Source organism: Rhinolophus sinicus, chromosome 7 (genome assembly GCF_057876585.1).
Source record: "Rhinolophus sinicus isolate RSI-liver-muscle chromosome 7, RSI-T2T, whole genome shotgun sequence".
Lineage (NCBI taxonomy): Eukaryota > Metazoa > Chordata > Mammalia > Chiroptera > Rhinolophidae > Rhinolophus > Rhinolophus sinicus.
The window spans coordinates 3,100,175-3,121,889 of NC_142507.1; the positions used below are offsets into that span (position 1 = coordinate 3,100,175).

The 21,715-nt window shown below is 41.0% G+C and overlaps 1 protein-coding gene across 1 annotated transcript in view; it reads right to left on the reverse strand.

Moving 5' to 3' along the window:
* RALYL (RALY RNA binding protein like) overlaps nucleotides 1-21,715 on the reverse strand; it is a 1,518,143-nt gene that overhangs the window by 784,527 nt on the left and 711,901 nt on the right. The window lies entirely within an intron of this gene.

Consider the following 21,715-nt stretch of genomic DNA (forward strand, 5'->3'; position numbering starts at 1 on the left):
ACTGGCCTCCAGGCCTGTAGCCTCCACTCCTGGCAAATATGCAAATAGGATCCCTTCACTCCTGAAATGACTCCCGTGCACCTCAAGATGACATGCAGACTGCTCAGCCTCGCATCACATATCGTCACGTGTCCAGCACCCCAGTGAGCCCTCCTTGCTTCTTTCTGATTGCCCCCCCAGACTACATTCTAACCTTTGGCGGTTGCTCCTGGAGGCTGAGCTTTCTGTCTCTGTTTTCTTGTTTTTGAGAATCAGATTCTTAGCTCAGTTTGAGAGATAAGAAACTTCTCTCACCACAAAACTGAATTCCTACTCTAAACGGATGAGGAGGCATGGGTTTCTGAGCCAGAGCAAACTGGTTAATAGAACCTATTGTTTAGTATCTATGGAGAGATACTCATTGCTTTCACACAGATTTACAAAATAATACTCTGAGGATAACTACCTTCTCATGATTTTCTCCCCAAAAGAATTTTGGTCTTAAATACATCTGGAGGCGGTGACCATGCCCAGGGATTTGGAAGGCCCTAGAAGACACACTAGAAGAAAAGTAACTAAAGATCATGGAGAGGCCCTTCATCAGAACTCTCCAGATGAAAAGCTGGCAGGTGCAACAGATACAGAATCACCAGCTGGCCTAAGATAAAGCAAGGGGGAAATGCCCTTTTGTTCCTTTCCTTACTATCCCTGCCCACGTCTTTGTGATACTCCTGTTAGCGACCCTTGACAGTGGTCAATTTGGCTATAACTTTAAAAAAACGAAGTGGCAGCACGCAGTAAACTCACACTGGAATCTCTAAGACTGCCATGTACTTGACCTGTAACATGTTGGAAGGTGCTCAATGTCAAGCAAATGTTAGGGTTTTGTTTGTTTGTTTGTTTTTGTTTTTGATGTATTTGTTTGTCTAATAGTAATTCTAAATTTTAAGGATTTCTGATCGTTACCCTGAGAGGAATAGAATTATAAATACTAAGCATGAATAAATCTCGGATTATTCTCAGTTCACAGAACATAAACTGTTTCTGCCAAAAATAATCACAGATGCTATAGAATTATCATTAAGTGTGTTTGGACTTCAAAACTAAGAAAAACAGGGCTTTAAGTCTTCAAGTGGGAGTATATTAGTTAAACAGTTAAATTTGCAGTTGGATATTTTTAGCAGTATCTTCTGATTGTTATTTATTAGAGCTACAGGATCCACCAAAGGCTTTTAGGGCAGGCAGTGTGATACAAGTCTGACAATACGTAATTTATACAGAAAAGACTTCTGGAGAAAACAAGGAGAATGATGTTTTTAGAGGTGATCTTGTGTAACAGAAATCTATCTTAAAATATTGGAGATTCATGGCAGTTTTCTTCCCATTCATAAACTCCATTTCCACTCGAATGCCAGTTTTTAAAAATCATAAAGCTTTTCTGTGCTTGAAAAAGTGAAAGGCTACTAAATGTGAAACTGGAGTAGCTCAGAAAACATAACTTATGATGCAAACGATCGTGTTATCCGCAAAGCATGGCACAAAGGAAAATTAATAATGTCCAGATAAAATTCCGCTTTCCTGTTGTGAGATGAAAGCAGCAAAGTGAATTCCAGAAAATACGACCTATTCACAGTGAGCACTGATAAATTAATCCAGGACTGACTAAGGGAAACTGCATCAATTAAGTGACTTGGAAGGTACTCAGGTACTCGCTAGGAACAAAACCCTCTTATATAACCTACTGAGTTAATACGATTTCCATTAACTATGAGGAAATTATTTTATCTTTAAGAAACAGGTTTGAAACAAGCTTGCATTTTTCTGGAATTAAATAGTTCAAATTCAGTAAGTTATTTTTTTTTGGTCGTTGACTCTAATATCTTTTCAAGAATTGTACAGGTGCCCTGAAAACCACACACTTGGAAGGCGTCCTCGAGGCCTCTTGCAGAATTAGTCACTTTCCTGGATTGTGGTTAAATGTGACTGATACTGACACGAGTTGTCACAGGTTTTCTGGGACCCTCCCTGTGGCATGTAATGCTTTCCTCGTGTTGAATTGTTCTCCAGTACACGGCACAGATTCCGCCTCATTAGAATCCACGAGAATGATTCCTTGAAGAGTCAAGAAGACGGGTGATTGCTCTGCTGAACACCTTATTATGTTTTTCTATTTTGGATTCTGTGGGTGTTGCAAGTGTAAAGTGACTTGGTAACTTGTAAATTGCAAGGATAGCATTCTCTAGAAAGGTAAAATAAAACGAAAAGGGCGAGTTTATAAAAAATGCAAGAGAGACGTCTCTGCCAACTGTACACAGAAGGAGAGACAAAACACTGTGGGGGAGAAGCCACCGGCCTTCCAGGCACGAGACTAGACACGTGGGTCTCTTGGTGATAATGGTCGTCAGGGGACCAGGTCCCAGCTCACTATCTGAAGAAAAGAGAACAGATGGTGGAGAAACTACTAGAAAACCACTGCCTTGGATACGCAGCTGCCAGAAGCCAACAACACAGACACAGCTTTACAATGAAAAACTAAGCCAGGTCACCCTCTGGACCACGGGTCCCATTGTGGTATCACATGATCGCTGTGGCCTGAGTCCCAAACTGACTTTATAAGGTGTGGTTCTGGTCCCAGACCGGAAGCCCAAACCCTGGGCAGAAGGAACCCTACGTCCATAACAGGCTAATTCTGGAAAATCACCAGGAGGCTGATGATAAAAAACTTCCATACAATTAGCCACAGCACACCAGCCACGTAGCACCAATAATAATAAATAATAGCAACAATTAAGATGGTAAGGACTATGAGTTCTGAAAAACACAGGACTATATTATGTCGGTCTGGACAGAAAGCGGTTCATTCCTGAGGCAACCCAAGTCTGATTCAGTTATTTTTATTTTTACCCAAACACCTTTGGGTTTTCCATTTTTTGGTTTTATGACATGAACTGTTGTCCCAGGATGGAACATTCGAGTCAAGGATTTCTGAAGTGGAACAGCTCCCAGGGACAGCAAGCCTCCAAATGTGTCTCTGACAACGGGTGGGGCAGCCGAATGAAGGTGGGAGTGCTAACAGCAGCAGGTCAGAGATTAAGGAGTGTGAGCTGCCGGGTGAATCATCTCTGATGATGATGAGCTTGCTCATAATGCAGACAGAAATGTGGCTGGAGGGGAAACAATGCACAAGCTACCACACTCCCAACGACTAAGCTTGATTTGCGGAGGTCAGACAGGGCGGTGGTGAGGGAAGAGAAGCAAGCACTCCCTGGTTTCGAAGTCAAATCCACGATCTGTGTTCAGGACTTTCTTTCTTCATTCATTTACTCAAATTCTATAGTGCGAACCCTCTAAGGGTGGCTCGCTTTTCTATTTTCGCCTCCTCTGTAGACCGTTTCCTCTGTACCGTAGCAATTCCTTGCGGTCTTCCACACTTGACAGCGTGGCCCAGAATGCTCATCTCCCCTCTGTTCTCTCCCAGTCACATTCACCGTTTTCTGTCATCTCCTCTGTTGAATGTCCGTAAACACCATCGCTATCCTGACGTCCTCTGAAATGCAGGCTTATGTGCCCATCTGGTTATTTGATGCTAAAACATATTACTTAAATACTGATTAATAATATTTAAGAGAAACTCATTGTTAACGTGTGATAAACTAGTCTTGATCACCTCCCAAAAACTTCTTCCTCTGTCCTCTCCATATCAATAGACGGTGATTCTGTTCTTGGAATCCAAAGAAATATGCACAGTGATTACAGTTAGGTAGCTTCACAGATGCTTCAATGACCCAACAATGTTGAAAAACAGAACTATATTTCATACTGAAATCATGATTTCTCTTCCCACACATACAAATTTTCTCTGCCCAATCCCAGTTACTCACATTCTATGTTATTTCTAGGTAAGGAAACATAAAGCTGCCAAAGGTCACGATGATAAATGGCCTCAGGCCTAATTAGACGGCAGTCATTCTGTCCCCTTATTCAAATTTTTAAAGGATACCATTAGGATTTCAGAGAAAAGCTCAAATTCCTTATCAGTTAAATTTACCTGTCAAACTCACTTCTGTAACTTCCTGTTTTTCTCCATTAAACTGCCCCTTAATCTTGCTGATGTTGCCAATTTTCTGCTGGCACGCAATGATGTAAAAGTGTGGGATTTTCTGTAGCAGCATTCCAGAAGCATATCCCTTCTTCTTTGAGGGGTCAAAGGTCGTCGAAAGACGTTTCCGGCTGTATAGATTACAACCAACTCAATGTGGCAAGAGAATAACGTATTTATTTTTAAATATTTCTCAGTACCCAGTGCAATGTTTTGCATGTAGTATTTTATAAATCCATATTGATTTAAAGATTTTTTCTATTTTTTCTTTTTCTAAAACAGATATCCCCCCCTTATTATTTATAGACCTAAAAAAACAATTGGATGGAAACATTGACATCGCAAGGTCAAAAGTATGCCTCCTGTTTTTGAAAATACTGCCTAATTAATAGTTCCATAGACTTACACATTTTTATAACAACAACAACAACAACAAAAGGACAATTACAACCAGGCTCTAAAGGATTTTGTAAATCCTTTAAGATGGGGAAATGTGTTATGGCTGATGGTTGGCAGACATAACTGGTAGCTCCAAGCCAGACAATCCGTCATGTCAGAGACCCTTCAGGAAGCAGGCAACAAAATCAGCAATCGCTCTTATGTGTACAATCCTTTATCATTCAAAGACATCTCCTAAAGCACCTTACGAGACTGCACAATGGCTGAAGAAATGGCTAGCGGTACCAAGCCAGCAACTGAAAGCCTAATGGGGGCGGGGGTTGGGGGCTGATCCTCATGGATTTAACCAGAGAACACAACATCTTTCAGCTGATTTGGAGAAAAAGACGTTAACTAGTGAAGACATAAAGCCTCATGATGGGGTCATTGTTCAATGATCACTTCACATGAACTATGCAAATAATACCAGGAAATACTTAGGTCTGAGCAGACATTGGCAGTTCAGAGAAACACGCTGAAGAAAAACTTCCAAAACTTTTTTTTTTCTAAAGTCAGGGAGAAGGTATAAAGTCAATGAATCACCAAAATTCTTCATGACAACTCTAAATTTGTTCTTCTGGAAGGAACCACACGCTGGAATCTGGAAGGGTAGCAGACAAAACTAAACCAAACCCCTGCCTGTGCCTTTATTTATATTTAGAGCTAAAAACAAGCTGGCCAAAGGGCATCTATTAAAATAAGTCCTGTTCCCATGAGGCATAGAGTCATCGTACATCTCACTGGCGACAAAGAACGTAGTACCTCTGTTTCCACAGACCCAAACTGAGCAACTTGAATTCAAAGCTACCCCAAAAGAGCCAATCAAGGTCCCAAGCCTCAGATTTGTGTAGACTCGCCTACGTGCAAGATTTCTCAATCTAGATATCATTAGCCTTTTAAAGACAAAAACTGTTGGGGCGTTGGAGGCTCTCCTTTACTGTGGATGATGTTTAGCAAAATCTCCAGTCTCTTCCCATGAGACGGCTGTATGAACTCTTGGATCATGAGAGACAAAATTGCCTGCAGATACTGGGCAGCATTTCCCTCTGCTGAGAACCAGTGCGTTAGTGTCCTCGGACATCGGTCTTCAGACACCCAATTGTCAGAGTGGCCGTTGACTTGCCCAGGCCTTGAACAAGATCCGTTTTATCAGCACATTTAACTTATCACACACGTGGTGACAGCCAGTTTCCAAGAGTGCTGACCTTTCTGACCTCAGGGACTGTGCAGACAGAACCTACACCTCATGCTGACTGTGAATCCCCCAGGACAGCACAGGGCTTGGCACCTAGGACTTGAGTCATAAGCAATAAGCATATATTTAATTACCTCCTTTGCTACATATAATGAATTCAACTACAAAAATTAAGAGCACAGCACGGACAGAATAGTTTGTACATGCACAATATAGGGTATTGGTTTCTTGGAGAAATAGCTTCGGCCTCTGATAAGCAATATAGCAACCAGGAAGGTAACGCACGGTTTTGCAAAGGCTGAGTCTAATGGCTAAATTTATCATCTCTGGTCCCTAAACATAAACATTGTATTATCCTCCTGAGGCCAGGAGGTATTAACTCAGGCCTCCACAATTAAATAATTTCAATAAAAATAGATTAGTCATACGCATGCTATTAGAGAATGCAGAAGTATACTGTGCTGGGCATATTAACCTGTTTTATAGTGAAATTCACAGCATCACTGAGGGGCCATTCAAATCATTTTATCCAGATTATAAAACATAGTCCAGAGGGAAGTGTTATCAGTTTAATGTAAGCTTGCAAATAAAAAATTATAGAACTATATGTCCTCTGTGAGGTCTTAATTTCTGGGGTTTGTTTGTAGGATAAGAAATAGATGAATGGATTGCACATATTTATTCTTCTAAAATTAAAAAATATAGCTAAACAATATAATGCTTTATTCCAAAATTTCTCTCTCAGTACAAAAGCTAATGTCTATGACCTCCTTATTTTTCTATAGACCTATTTTTCTATAGACCTTTTTCTGGATTGAATAAAATCTTCAAGAAAGAAAAAATAACTTCTTTTTTTGTCTCTTGACGATAAGTGAAAAAGATTTCCTTTGCCCAGTGTATGGATTCTCAGTTAGGTAAATTCATGCTCTGTATTATTTTCTTCCTCCCAATAGTTCTTCTAGGGATGTATGGCTAACCATATCATTAAAACAATATACTTTCCCTGTAATATTTGTGGGCCATCTCTCTCTCTCTCTCTCTCTCTCTCTCTCCATATATATATATATATATATATATATATATATATATATATATATATATATATATATTCCCCTTATCTTTACATTTTTAAGAAGCAGTTACACCATTTGCAATGATATGGATGGACCTAGAGAACATTATGCTAAGTGAAATAAGTCAGATGGAGAAAGACAAATACCATATGATCTCACTTATATGTGGAATCCAAAGGATAGAATAAGTGAACAAACTAATGAAAAACAATCTCAGAGACATAGAGGAAAAATTGAGGGTTGCTAGATGGGAGGGGGGGGTGTGGATGAGGGAGAAGGTGAGGGGATTAGAAAGCACAATCTGTAACCACAAGATGGCCACAGAGATATGAAAGATAGTTTGGGGAATGTAATCAATAATGTTGTAAAGATTTTGTAGGGTGTCCTATGGACACTTGTCTCATTAGGGAGACCACCTCAGGGATGATGTAGATGCCTAATCACTGCACTGTACACCTGAAGCTGAAGCTGAACAATAATGAATGTCAGCCATAATTTAATATATATATATATATATATATATATATATATATATATGTATGTATGTATGTATGTATGTATGTATATATATAGTTACAAGAAGTGGAGTAGAGCATTAGAAATAGAGACAGTGGGAATGTAACGGCTGTATGTGATATCAGAGGGGTAGCAGATTTGGGGAGGGGGGTTTTCACTTTGTGAGGGGTGTAAATGATAAAGTCTAACTATTACAGTGTTTTGTACCCATGAAACTAACAAAAAACAAAAAAAGCAATTGAAAAACTGCTTAGGTTGGCTAAAATAACCAAACATATTTTTAAAAACAATTTTGTATAGTATTAAATAATTCACTTATATGTTTTTCTTTTAATTCTTATTTAGTTATAGTTATCACTAAAAAACCCTTGTTTGCCTTTATACCATTTTATAGCTAAGAAAAATTTAGATGGATGTTTTCTCATTTAGTATTATTCAGAAAGATGCCTTGTATTTTTTTTTTTTTTTCTCAAGAGGTTATTTGTGAACACCTACTATGGCGTTACGTTGTTTTGTACAAAGATACATTAAATACAGTCTTTGCCTTCTAGGTGCTCCTAGCTACCAGTTCAGCAAATAATAAAAGTATCAATGTAGCAGCTTGTTTTGATTAAGCTTCCAAAAAGAGTGAGGCACTTCTGTGGACCTTTCACATATGTTAACAGACGTGGGACAGGCTACAGCTGCTGTACCTGTATTTTTCTCCTGCATTAATAGACTAGAATTACTTATAATGATCACACATCATTCGACTTGGGTCAGCCAGAAAGTTTTAGCCACTCTGGTCTATAATGAATCTTTGTAACTTCATAAGAGCGACCATTAAATATCGCTAGCTGGCTTTCATCCACAGTCTAACACATTACCTGCCGCTGCCACCATCTCTGAAGGGCCACAGAGAATGAAGTGAGGTTAGGCATCATTGGCTATCTAGAAAATGTAATGTCTACTTGTGTATTCAAGTGTTTTATCCTAAGGTAGTTATATATGCCAAGGAGAAATTGTAATGTGATGTTTTAAGCAACTAGAATACATGGATACAAATTATGTACAAGCAAACCCATATTAGAAAAACAACAAAGGTGGGAGCCACAACAGAACTATATGGAAGAAAAACAATATGGAAACACAAAGGGAGGGATGCTGTTGAAAGTCCAGGAAGACTTCACAGAGGTGGTGATATTGGAGATAGACATAAAAATACAGGAAGGAAAGAGAAAGAGGCATGAAGATACGGTGTGAACACAATCTTGGGGAGGTGAGATTTCATGGCCAGGTTCAGTGAGGGAAAGGAAGTGCCCAGGGGCAGTTACAGGACATAAAACCCTGAAACACAGCAGAGTCTTAGTGGGAAAGGTTGTTTGAATTTCACTCTATTGACGATGGGAAATTATGTACAACTTCAAACAAAGAAGTGACATGATCAGATTAGTGTTTTAGATGGATAAAATTCGTGGTAGGATTTTTGGAAACGAAAGGGGTTGGACAAAAAAGTTAAAGATAGATGACCGTTAGCAGGTGAAACGAGCATTTGTTGCTTGCTTGCCAAGCACCCCTGCTCCCCCGTTCCTAACAGTCAGTCCACTGTTGGTGCACTAAGGGACCCCCTTCTCCACCTTGGTGACCTCAGCAGGTGCATGGAATTTATCGCTGCTGGCTCCTCCATCCGACGAGGGAAGCCCCGAATCCCATGTACAACTATGTTTCCAAGAAGTCCTATGTTCCAGGCCCAAATTGGTAAGGCCAGTGCACGCCCTAACCTCAGTGCTTAGTTATTCACTCAAATCCAAAGAAACTCAGGACTTCACATAATTACTGGGTGAAGCAGGTTTTCTATCTATCTATCTATCTATCTATCTATCTATCTATCTATCTACCTACCTACCTACCTACCTACCTACCATCCATCCATCCATCCATCCATCCATCCATCCATCCATCCATCTATCCATCCATCTCTATGCAATCCTTCAGCTTGAGTACGAATTTTATACCTATGTGAGCTCAGGACCATAAGAATTACAGAGAAACTGAATCAAAGGCTTCATCAACCTCTATCTGAAGCATGATATTCGGGAACTAATCTGTGAGCCATTATTTGTAATTATAGCACCATGGTGATGTAAAAGAACGTCACGGCAGCAGCGCTGAGACAAATTACGACTGCATGGGCAAGACCAACAGTGCACCAATTCAAAATTCCGTTTGGAGACAAACTATCTGGGCCAGATGCCTGAAGGTATAATAGTCAAATAGTGAGTTTCTGAATAAACATCGATAGAAATAGTTTCTTGTTAGCTCAAATATTTTCACCGAATTAAGACTTTTAGTGACTGAACTGACTAAAGGAAGTACATCTCACAAAATATTTTTAAAGTCATAGAAATCCATTGGAATACCCAATATCCCTAGATATATGTGTGGGTGTGTACATACGTATATTCACAATATAAATATATACATATAGAAAGCGATGCCTAGAATTACATGTGGACCCATCAATGAAACTTAAAAGTTACTTTCAAAGGAAAAGGTTTAAGTCAAGAGATGAATACCATGATATCATTTATATACACTGAAAATATACAAGCACCCCCTTATGTATCTTTTAAAGGATATATCGAGATTGAATAGACAGGACACACATTACATATATGGAAACGGACGTCTGAGTGGGACAAGGAATGGAAGTTCGGATGGATGGATGACGACAAAAACGATAAACATCAAGTGTCCAGTGTGGTTACATCGTGTGTGTGTACATTAACCCAAGTGCTAAAAATAAAGCAAAAGCCAAAGTCAAAACCAAAGCTGACGGTAAAATCCAAGAGCTGTGAGTGCTTAGAAAAAGAAAAAAATAATAATAATGAACTTCATGGACTCATGACCTAGAGAAGGGTTTCCTTCATTTTTGGACCTTCTTGTAAGTAGGAAAGGGCTGTGGAGCCTTAATAAAAGAGAGAGGTTATATGCCACGAGACGGAGTCCCAGGGGCCATGTGTCTCTGAAGGTCCCGATGTTAGTGCTGACAATATTTCAGTGCTAAGCATACAGAGTTAGCACAGACTCACAGGTTCACAGGCAGAGCCCCAGCAAAACTGCCTTCCCTTCAGTGGACACTCGAAAGTTCATCCTCATGCCACATACACTTCTAACAAAGTGGCTACAAATCCAGGGGTCCCCATGAACCCTTCAGGTTCGCTAAAATGACACTCAGAACTCAGGGAAGTGCTATCCTTACAATTAGTTTTCTTATAAAAGATGCATGAAGAGACAGTGAGCCGTGACAGATCTTTCCAAGCAGAACTGTGACGTGATTGGTGCATGTCTTAGGAAGGTGTTTGCTTGGAGGGCAGAAGTGGGAAGAGACTGGGAGATGGGGGGCGCACCTGCCCCTTTGTGGAGCATCGGTACAATGAAGGTGAGATAATACGGCACTATGAGAGCCATCAGATTAAGAGGCTGAACACCAGAGACACGTAAGAAAAAGACCCACGGACATGTGCTGATTTGAGGGTACTGCTGCAATTTCTAGCTTCCGAACATCCGTGTGTAGTTCTGTTCTAAAAAGAGATTTACGTATAGGTCAGAAGAAAACATTTGTTTCATAAGCAAATGGAGAAAATTAAACACCTTGCATTCTAGATTTAAAACTACACCCTGATGGATTTTGGAGTTAACCAGCCAAAAGATTTATCCCGGTGCTGTGGGAAGAGCCACGCACAGGACAGCCCATCTGCCAATGAGCTTTTCCCCATCCTTGTGATCAGGACCCCACTGAGGGCACCTCCCCTTGGCATCCCGCTTTGTGTTCTGACAGCTTTAGCTTCTCCCAGGTGCCAACTTATGTAAAGGGACAGGCTTTACGGGCAACAGGACATCATATACCAAACATAAGTGACGGACGGATCCTAATGCAACCATTTTTGAGTGGGTGCTTCAGATTCTTTTGAGCTGCTTACAGACATGAAAGTGTGAGGCTGGGTCTCAGAATTCGTCTTGCAACCACACCTGCACTGCCCCGCAGAACATGCAATGGAGGGAGTTAGCTCTTCCTGGACTAAAAGGAGCATCTAGGATTTGAGTAATTTTTGAGGGACAATGTGAGCCCTGGAAAGCAAGTCTTCTTTCTCAAAAGTGTTGAGCACAGGAATAACCCCCTTGGGAATAACAGCCGCATGGCCCATGGTGAGAGAGAGTGGCAGCTGCAGGCAGCTTTGGAGTACAAACGCCTGTTTCTCACAGATCAGTCAAACACTGAAATGTTCCCAGAGCCAGACAGCTGGCAGGAGCCCTGCGAGAAAGGGTAAGGTTTCCTTCAGGAGGGAACTGATTGAAAATTGGTGGTGAGGGCGGGGACAGCTCACATTAATATGCTTAAAAGTACGCCGTCATGCTAAGACTGCAAATAAGTGAATCAGATCTCGTGCTCGTTTCATTTCACAATATCCAGACTTTCTGTACATGAAAAAAGAGAGAGCCTATCACATAGCATTTTAATTCAAAAATCAATGATTAAAGCCATTTTTATGGAGAGCCTTTATAGCACAGGGCAGGTTTTCAGATGTCTTTCTGAAGGCTTCACTTGTTCTTGAGATTTTAACGGTGCTCGAAGAAACACAGATTCTTGCTCAGAGGCTTCAGGCCGTCTCCCCCTGGAGATGGTTTCCAGGACACAGGCAATAACAGAAGCCCCAGCTCCCCTGCTTCCGTCTTCCTGCCTTTCCATCCTGAGCCCTGAAAGTGCCCTGCTGATGCACTGGTCACCCACGCGCTGTGAAAACGTCCTTTTCCAGGACTGAACCACAGATTGTAGCAATGGAGGCAAAACAGAATTTTCAATATGAGTCCAGTGTGGGGTGTGACTGTGCCAAGCCACAGAAGCCATTTGTCATGATTTATATTACAGGGCGAAGCACCACCAAACCGAATCTTTATGTTAACTAAAAATAGACACATATGAAAATTACATTTCCTGCTTTGGTTCGTTATTCTGAGCAAAGTTCATACACATCCATTATTTTAGGCCTATTTTGGTACAGTTACAATCTTTTTCATAGGTTTGGAACTTGAAATTTGATAATTATTCAGCACTTAACTGCACATTAGAAGTTAAGAACTGGATGAACCAAGGATGGAAGGCTTCCTGCTTAGAGCCAAAAATTGAGCTAGGTTACATCTACTGTCTGTGAAGCTTTGCATTCAATTTCAATGTTCATTTCACCTCAGCATCTTATGACTTACTTTACATTTCTTGCTGTTCTCCAGGTATCTCACGCACCTTAGCATCGTAGCTGGGCTTATGCTTTTGTTCACCTTTCCATCTGGTAAAATTCTATAGTGATCTAGATCAAACATCACCTATTCGTGTGGGAGGCCCTCTCACCAGCCTTATCTCCCATTTTTAATTTCTAACAAAACAGTCACGAGGATGTAAAGTACAGCATGAGGGATACAGTAAAAAATACGGTAATAACTAGGTATGGTGTCAGGTGGGCACTAGATCTATCCAGGGATCACTTTGTAAGTTAGACATGACTGTCTAACCACTACGCGGTACACCTGAAACTAATATCGCCAACTGCATTTGAAATAAAATAAATAAATATAAACAATAAAAAACATTTGTACATTTGCTATGATGAGAAAGACAGAAAGTGAAGTGTCCTCACCTACTCAGGGCCTGGCAGTCTGGTGTGTGCTGTCATTCTTACACCTGAGGCTCCCAAAGTCCCATGGGGTTAGGTCACCTGCCCACGGTGACAGAGAGGATGAAACGGGGCCAGAATGTGCATTAACAGGAAATACAGTAAGCTTGTGGTCCTCACAGCTGCAAGAAGAAGGTTATTTTAATTCACTTAGCCAAACTGCAGGTTACTACATGAGCGTGCTTTGTTCTTATGCTGTATGCTGGTGAAAGAGGTACTGATAGGATTGGCTCTCTCTCCTCCCCAACGCTTATGACTGGAAAGGTTAAGCTGTTCTGGAACTTTCTTAGAACATAGCAGGAGAACACACCAATGGTGACCTGCCTAGGCCACCGTGGATTCAGCAGATGGGAGTGTGATAAGATTTATGGTTCCTCTGACATTTAGTCTTGGGATGTCAATGTGGGGAGGCAGAAGAGGTCTCTTAGCTTTTAACATAGAGTATCCGAGGCCTGCATTTCATATCACTTTGTTTGCAACCTCACATCTCCTTAATGTTAGAATATGTTGAGTTTCCTCTGCCAGGGGTCATTGACCTGACATCTCTCCCAAGAAAACATTGTTTTGGAGAAAAGTTCATTGGCAATATAGGATTTGTGAGTTCCTGCATTCTTTGGCTAAATACTAAAAGTATTTGAATACTATCATTATTTTCCAATAGGCCCACTGTTTAATAATAACACCAAAGGAATTTGTCCCCATATGTGTTACACCCATTCACTGTATCGCAGACCTCAACCTATTGAGGTCTTGTCAACTTTTATATTTCCAGAATATGGCATGGCAACTGACAGATAAATGCAGGAGGAAATGCAACGGGAATGGAAGTAAAATAAATCATCAGGTTAAATCAGTGACTTGTCCATACGTATCGATCACTTATTAAGCTTATAGAGGAAGTATAATAACACAACACAGGGTTTTTACCTAGACATCATCTAGTTTCCTTCAGAAAGCTGTGATTGCATAGCCTTTGCACTAGTGGTGAGGATGAAATAAGCTCTGTATGTTTATTCCCTCTTTCTGTCTGTGGCCACTGCAGCTATTTCCGGAACACAGAGTAGCATAAGGTATACAGTGCTGACTCATGGAACAGAATGGCCGTCGTCACAGGAAGCTTGCTCGCTCCTATAGGGAATGAACCCCTGACCCCTGGTCTCATTCACACCACGCTCTAATGAGCTGAGATAATGGGCCCAGACTGTTACACCAGTAGGTATCAAAACGGATTTAATTCGGCCATTCCTCGTTTTCACAGGCCTGATCTTTAAGGGTGTGATATACACTTTATGTACTTTTGGTACATAAAGTTTCCAAGATTTCTGGTATACTCCACATTAGCATTTTGGTGGTCGGGCCTGTAAAGTCGCCTTCAGCTTATTAGTCACTTCCTACTTGATCATTCCAAGTGGGTTACTGAGTTGCTGCTGTAAATGGTAACTTCTGGTAGATTTAATCCCACGACAGAATGTGTGGTTACTTGGTCAGGTGCCAACAGAACAAGGAAAAAGACAGGTTTTAACAACGTATGATGCAAGTAGAAATTCTGACTGCCGAAATATAACTAACTTAATTTAAGATGATACAAGCTAACACTCAGTGACTTCAACCTTCCCCAGACGCTCTCAGGCAGCATATAACTCCAAAATCATTTGGTCCAAATAACTACCTTACTTCACTTAACCAATCTGTTAAATCCATCCATCCATCCATCCATCCATCCATCCATCCATCCATCCATCCATGCATGCGTGCATACATACATACATTCATACTTACGTGCATACATGCATACACACATAACAAAACCAGTCCAGTGGTGCGAAACTGTAGCACCCTTTGGGCCATATATGGAAATATGGCCCATGGCCATGCTTATTTATCTGTTGTCTACAGCTGCTTTCTTACTACAACACAGAGTCAAGTACTTATAACAGAGACTGCATGGTCCAAAGTCTAAAAGTCCTGTATCATCTGGCCCCTGGCAGTAGAATATTTTCTGAATGCCAACCTGGTCACCCAGCAGATACTAGCTGACTCAGCATTGAAGTCTTCACTTTCACCTGGTGACTCATTCTGTCCCTGGTAAGAGAAGTATGTAGAGATGTAGTTTCAAACCTCAATGCCAGTGTCTGTGCTTCCTAGGTTGGCAATCATTTCACTTCTTTAGGTAGCCTCTAAAATATTTTCTGCATTCTAACTTTACAACTTTAGCTGTGAGAACTTTAAAACAAAATTCTACAATTGCCCTAGAATACGGTGATCTCCCCCAAACTGTTGCTCTGCCTTTGATGACCCATCCTATGAACTCGGGAAGGAGGGTTGGAGCATCAGGTGGTCCCAAGCAGACAGCACAGATCTAGTGAACAACCATCTAGTGACCAGTTACAGAATTTTTTCTTGAGATGAGAACTGTTCAGGTCTACTTTCTTAGCAACTTTCCAATATGCAATATGGTTTATTAATGATAGTTTAATAATGATAGTTTATTAATGATGACTTACTAACTTTATTACTTGAAGTTCGTATCTTTTTATGTCCTTCACCCATTTCACCCACCCCTGACCCAAATGTGAAATATTTAATAAGGTAAAATCTCGGAGGAATTTCTAGCTAAGGAAATTTTGTGGTGCTCCACAGGAAGTATCATCACGCTATGCAAGAGCAGTGGGTAAGGAGATGATGGCACCCTGGGTGTCTGCAGCCTCTCTACCTTTGTATATAAAGCTATAAAATGGAGACACTCTAGAGAGCCACCTGTGCATTTGGGGATGCAGAAAGACATGGAAAAATACTTCATTCGCCAATTTTTGGCTCTGTAGTCCATTTCATACTTTTCTCCACACTATTATCTCAAGGCTGAATGGAGGCAATATCATAATACATCTTTCCCCTAGACGATCTAGGATTGTGTGTGTGTGTGTGTGTGTGTGTGTGTGTGTGTGTGTGTACGAGGTAGGTTTGGGAATTTAAGACAAGTAGGTATTCAATGCTCTAGTAATATAATCTATACTCTACCCAATTGCTATATGATAATATGGAATTTTAGATCTTAAGAGAATCATGCACAATTTTCCATATTAGCTTGGTTGATTCTCATAAATCCAAGTAATTTTGACAAAATTCAGTTAAAATGCTTCATTTAATATATTATTTATTTCACCATCAGGGCAATACTTTCATATTTAATTATATGCATTGTTTAATGAAAAAAAACCATTCTGTTGCCTTTACAAATACATGTAAGCGGCTTACTGTCACTTTGCATTTTACTACTTAGTGCCTCTTAATATGCACATTTTCTGATTTCCATGAATACCCAGATAAAAATAAATAAGGCTGCTAATTTCCCATCACTTGCTCGTGTTTAGACAAGCCAACTTCACGATCCCATAAGACCCCAAGTCAGACGTGAGGAAGGCCAGCTGTGCAGATGGTGTGATATTTTACATGTTAGGATAATCTCCACAGCCAAGAGGAACTAAAGTGTTAATGCAATTAAATTCCTATTTTCAAGTTCAAATATTTTACTTCCCCATAGTAAATCCTGCTTATTAAGTATGCAGCTCATATGGGCAGAAATAATCCTCTTTAATCCAGGGTTCTCTAGGGTCCTTATTTGACCTTTTCTATTCTGATCATCAAAATGCTGTAACAGTAAAAACAGTGCATTTCTATATTATTATAACTGGGGTGGCTCAATAATTAGTAACTTCACAAGACTTATCAACATCATAAAATAAGTATTAATCATTATTGAACTAAGGCACGTGCTCTGAAATGACACACACATATATGCATGCACACACAAGCACACACACATACTATACATTATAGATCTAGTATGTACACACATACACACTAACTTATATATTAGTATCTATTACTTACAGATTTACTGTATGGTCTGATGCCAATTTACTAACTGGTCCAATCAAAAGAACAGTTTATTTAGGTGAGGGGTGGAGGTGGTTGGCGTTTAAGGCTGGATTCTCTTAACTCTAGAATCTGGGATTCTAATGTGACTGTTCTATCATGCTCTGGCCTCACCTCTCTAAGGTTATTCGCACTTAATGTGAACTGCTGAGTACTCATTAGCCTCTTTCTTATTCACTTGTAAAGAAAATGTGATCATGTGTGATACTGAGGTTCTCTGTCTCTTCCTTTAACCTGTTTCTACGTATGTCATTTGTGGCAACTGAACTATTGTCACCATGGTTAAGTAACTGAAACCTCATTTAGAAATAAAAATCAAAACTTGTTTTGGATCTGAACAATAAAACATATCATTTTAGCAAGTGAATGTGGCTGAAATGATCCATGTGGTATTGGATTAGAATTGGAAGCATCAGTACGAACTCATGTTAGCTTAATGGAGACACAAGCTGATTACTTACAGACATACATACAACACATTATACACACAGGTTAGTAAAAAATACACATATACAGAGGGTGCAAAAAATGTATACACATTTTAAGAAAGGAAAACTGTATTAAAATTGTAAAACCCAATATATACCAATAACAAAAGATGAATATAAGTCACATTTGACTTCTGCAATGACAAGAGGTGCTCAGAGTGGTTCCCATCAGCATCCAGACACTTCTGATGACGGCGAACTACTGCTTGAGCAACGTTGAACAAAGGTCCACTTGTATACATTTTTTTGGCACTCCCAGTATTTCTTCTCTCTTAGTTGAGAGTTAGTAAAAAAACAATGGCCTTAAAGCAATAAGCACATCTAACATGAACTTATTGGTTTGTAATATAATACCATTCACCAATAGAAGGAACTATCCTCCTTGGAGAAATGGCTAATTCCAGTGCCTGCGTAAGCAATACATAGGAACCTGGAGCATGTTTTAGTGTCAGAAAATAAGGAGAACACACACGTATAGAAATGTGAGTACCCCAAAGGCACACTGTAGCCAACAGAAAAATCTCCTAAAGGACAGAGCTGTACCAATTTGAGAAACAATACAAAGGAAGTAATATTGGATTATAACCCAAAAGGTAAATACCAGGGAGCCGATACTGATATAAATAATCAAATAAACAAACAAATGTGGAGAGGAGACAATTCTGCCATCCAGAAGGATTTCTAGTAATTGATATAGAAAACCTGTGCTCCAGGAGGGGGCGGGCATCACTCCCATTTCTTAGGTGTGGGCTGTGCACGGCAACTTCCTTCCAAAACACAACAACATTCACAAGGAGCAAAAGAAACAACTTTACAGTGTGGAAACCTGATCGACCTTACCTCAGCCACGTGACCACGGCCATTATCAAACCATGAATCCCGCTGATAGTACCTGCTGACATTGACATTACATGTTGAAATTGTTACTTTAACGCTGGGGTTCTCCCAAGAACACACAACTGTAGTCATATCTTAACAAAAGCATCGGAAATCCCAACATGGGGCATGATCAGTACTCCTCACATTGTCAAGACCATAAAGAATAAAGTCTGAGGCAAACTGACTGGCACAGGAAAGAGGACTAAGGGAACGTGACCACTAAATGTAAAGTGGTGTCCTGACGGGATCCTCGGACAGAAAAAGGACATTGGGCGAGAACCAAAGGGATAGAAGTAAACCATGTACTTTAGTTAATAACAATGCATTAATGTTCCTTCATTGATTGTAACAAATATACCATACTAATGTAAAATGACATTAATAGGGGGAATGGGCTGCTGGGTATATAAGGACTCTCTGTACCTCTAAATTTTTTGTAAACATAAAACGAAAATTCTATTTAAAACAAACAACCACCACAACAAAGAAAAACAAACAAATCTTTCCCTCAAGCCCACCCTTAACAAGGCATCCTGTCCTCATCTACTGCTTTTGCATAGCATCACGATACTTCCTGTGAAGCATCACAATACTCCCTGTGGAGCATCACAGCACTTCCTGTGGAGCATCACAATACTCCCTGTGGAGCATCACAGCACTTCCTGTGGAGCATCACAGCACTTCCTGTGGAACATCACAGCACTTCCTGCGGAGCATCACAGCACTTCCTGCGGAACATCACAGCACTTCCTGCGGAACATCACAGCACTTCCTGCGGAGCATCACAGCACTTCCTGCGGAGCATCACAGCACTTCCTGCGGAGCATCACAGCACTTCCTGCGGAGCATCACAGCACTTCCTGCGGAGCATCACAGCACTTCCTGCGGAGCATCACAGCACTTCCTGCGGAGCATCACAGCACTTCCTGCGGAGCATCACAGCACTTCCTGGGGAGCATCCTCATACTCCCTGTGGAGCATCCTGACACTCCCTGTGGAGCATCACAGCACTTCCTGTGGAGCATCACAGCACTTCCTGTGGAGCATCACAGCACTTCCTGTGGAACATCATAGCACTTCCTGCGGAGCATCACAGCACTTCCTGGGGAGCATCACAGCACTTCCTGCGGAGCATCACAGCACTTCCTGGGGAGCATCCTCATACTCCCTGTGGAGCATCCTGACACTCCCTGTGGAGCATCACAGCACTTCCTGCGGAGCATCACAGCACTTCCTGTGGAGCATCACAGCACTTCCTGCGGAGCATCACAGCACTTCCTGGGGAGCATCCTCATACTCCCTGTGGAGCATCCTGACACTCCCTGTGGAGCATCACAGCACTTCCTGTAGAGCATCACAGCACTTCCTGTGGAGCATCACAGCACTTCCTGCGGAGTATCACAGCACTTCCTATGGAGTATCACAGCACTTCCTGCGGAGCATCACAGCACTTCCTGTGGAGCATCACAGCACTTCCTGTAGAGCATCACAGCACTTCCTGCGGAGCATCACAGCACTTCCTATGGAGCATCACAGCACTTCCTACGGAGCATCACAGCACTTCCTGTGGAGCATCACAATACTTCCTGTGAAGCATCACAGCACTTCCTGCGGAGCATCACAGCACTTCCTGTGAAGCATCACAGCACTTCCTGCGGAGCATCACAGCACTTCCTGCGGAGCATCACAGCACTTCCTGTGGAGCATCACAGCACTTCCTGGGGAGCATCCTCATGCTCCCTGGGGAGCATCCTGACACTTCCTGTGGAGCATCACAGCACTTCCTGTGGAGCATCACAATACTCCCTGTGGAGCATCCTGACATTACCTGTGGAGCATCACAGTACTTCCTGTGGAACAATATGATACTTCCTGTGGAGCATCACAATATTTGCTGTGGAGCATCATGATACTACCTGTGGTGCATCCTTATACTTCCTGTGCAGCATCATATACTTCCTGTGCAATGTCGTGCAATTTCCTGAATGGGCCATGCAGGTGAGAACAACATATACTATTAACATTTGGGAAATAAATGGAAAGTGAGGAGTTTTGACTTTTTGGCATCACCATTTTCAATATAACTTATTTTATTTAAATTTTAATGATAGCTGTGCTTAACAACTACCCCACAAAGTATCTGAAAATATGACAAATGGCTCAGATTTGTATATGTTAGTACAAGTTGGCTCCAGCACATCACTGCGTGTGTGTGTGTGTGTTTGGCATTTGATTATGTTGTTGATAAATAATTTTTAAATAAACAACTCAATATTGTGGTGTAAAACTTTAATTTTAAGGTGTTTCTGAGATTAAAATTCCTCTTTTAAAAAGCCCACAATGATTAATCAATGTAATTCCAAAATAATTGCCAGGCACTACCCTTTGGAAGGTCTTTGGAGGTGGTCAAGTTAAGAAGAGGAGGGCCTCAGTACCGTGTTTCCCTGAAAATAAGCCCTAGCATGGTTGTTCAGGAGCACATCCCCTGAACATAAGCTCTAATGCGTCTTTTGGAGCAAAACATAATAAATACCCGGTCTTATTTCCAGGGAAACATGGTAGGGTGGGCCTCCATCCAACATGACTGTGTCCTTATTAAAAAGGGGACATTTAGACTCAGAGAGAGACAGTGCACAGGAGGAGGCCACGGGCAAATGAAGGCAGGGGTTGGCGTGATGCAGCCACAGCCCAAGATTGCCAGAAGCTGGGAGTGAGGCCTGGAACAGACTCGCCTCAGAGCCCCAAGAAGGAACCAATCCCCCACACCTTGATCTCAGCCTTCCAGCCTCCCAGACTGTGAGGATATACATTTCTGTTGTGTAAGCCGCCCAGTTCATGGTCATTGGTTATGTCAGCCCTGGGAAACCAATACACGTATAGATAAAGTATAAATATTAGGTTGGTGCAAAAGTAATTGCAGTTTAAAAGGTTAAAAATAATTGCAAAAACCATAATTGCTTTTGCACCAGCTTAATACAAACCAGGAAAGAAAATGTAAAATAAATAAAAAAGACTTTGAGGAAGTACATATGATGACCTAAGCAATGGTCCTACAAAATTGGATTCCAGAGTCATGCAGCATGTACTCACAATTCGTTATTCATTCATTCATTCAACAGCTGTTCATTAATAACATGCCTACTACATGCGAGCTACTAGCTAAGTGTTGTGGATACACCTGAGGGACAGGGGTTGTCAGGAGACGAGGTTGGGGAGAGATGCACATTCAAATTTACCTGGAACATACATTAATTATGTTACATCCTCATAATTTTTAATGGGCTTCTTTGCTCCCAAAAATACCCTGGTATGAATGATACATTATATGGTTGCCCTACATTAATTCATAATAGGAAGTGTAGATCATTATACATGAAGTCAGAAGTCAGAATATGTTATTATTA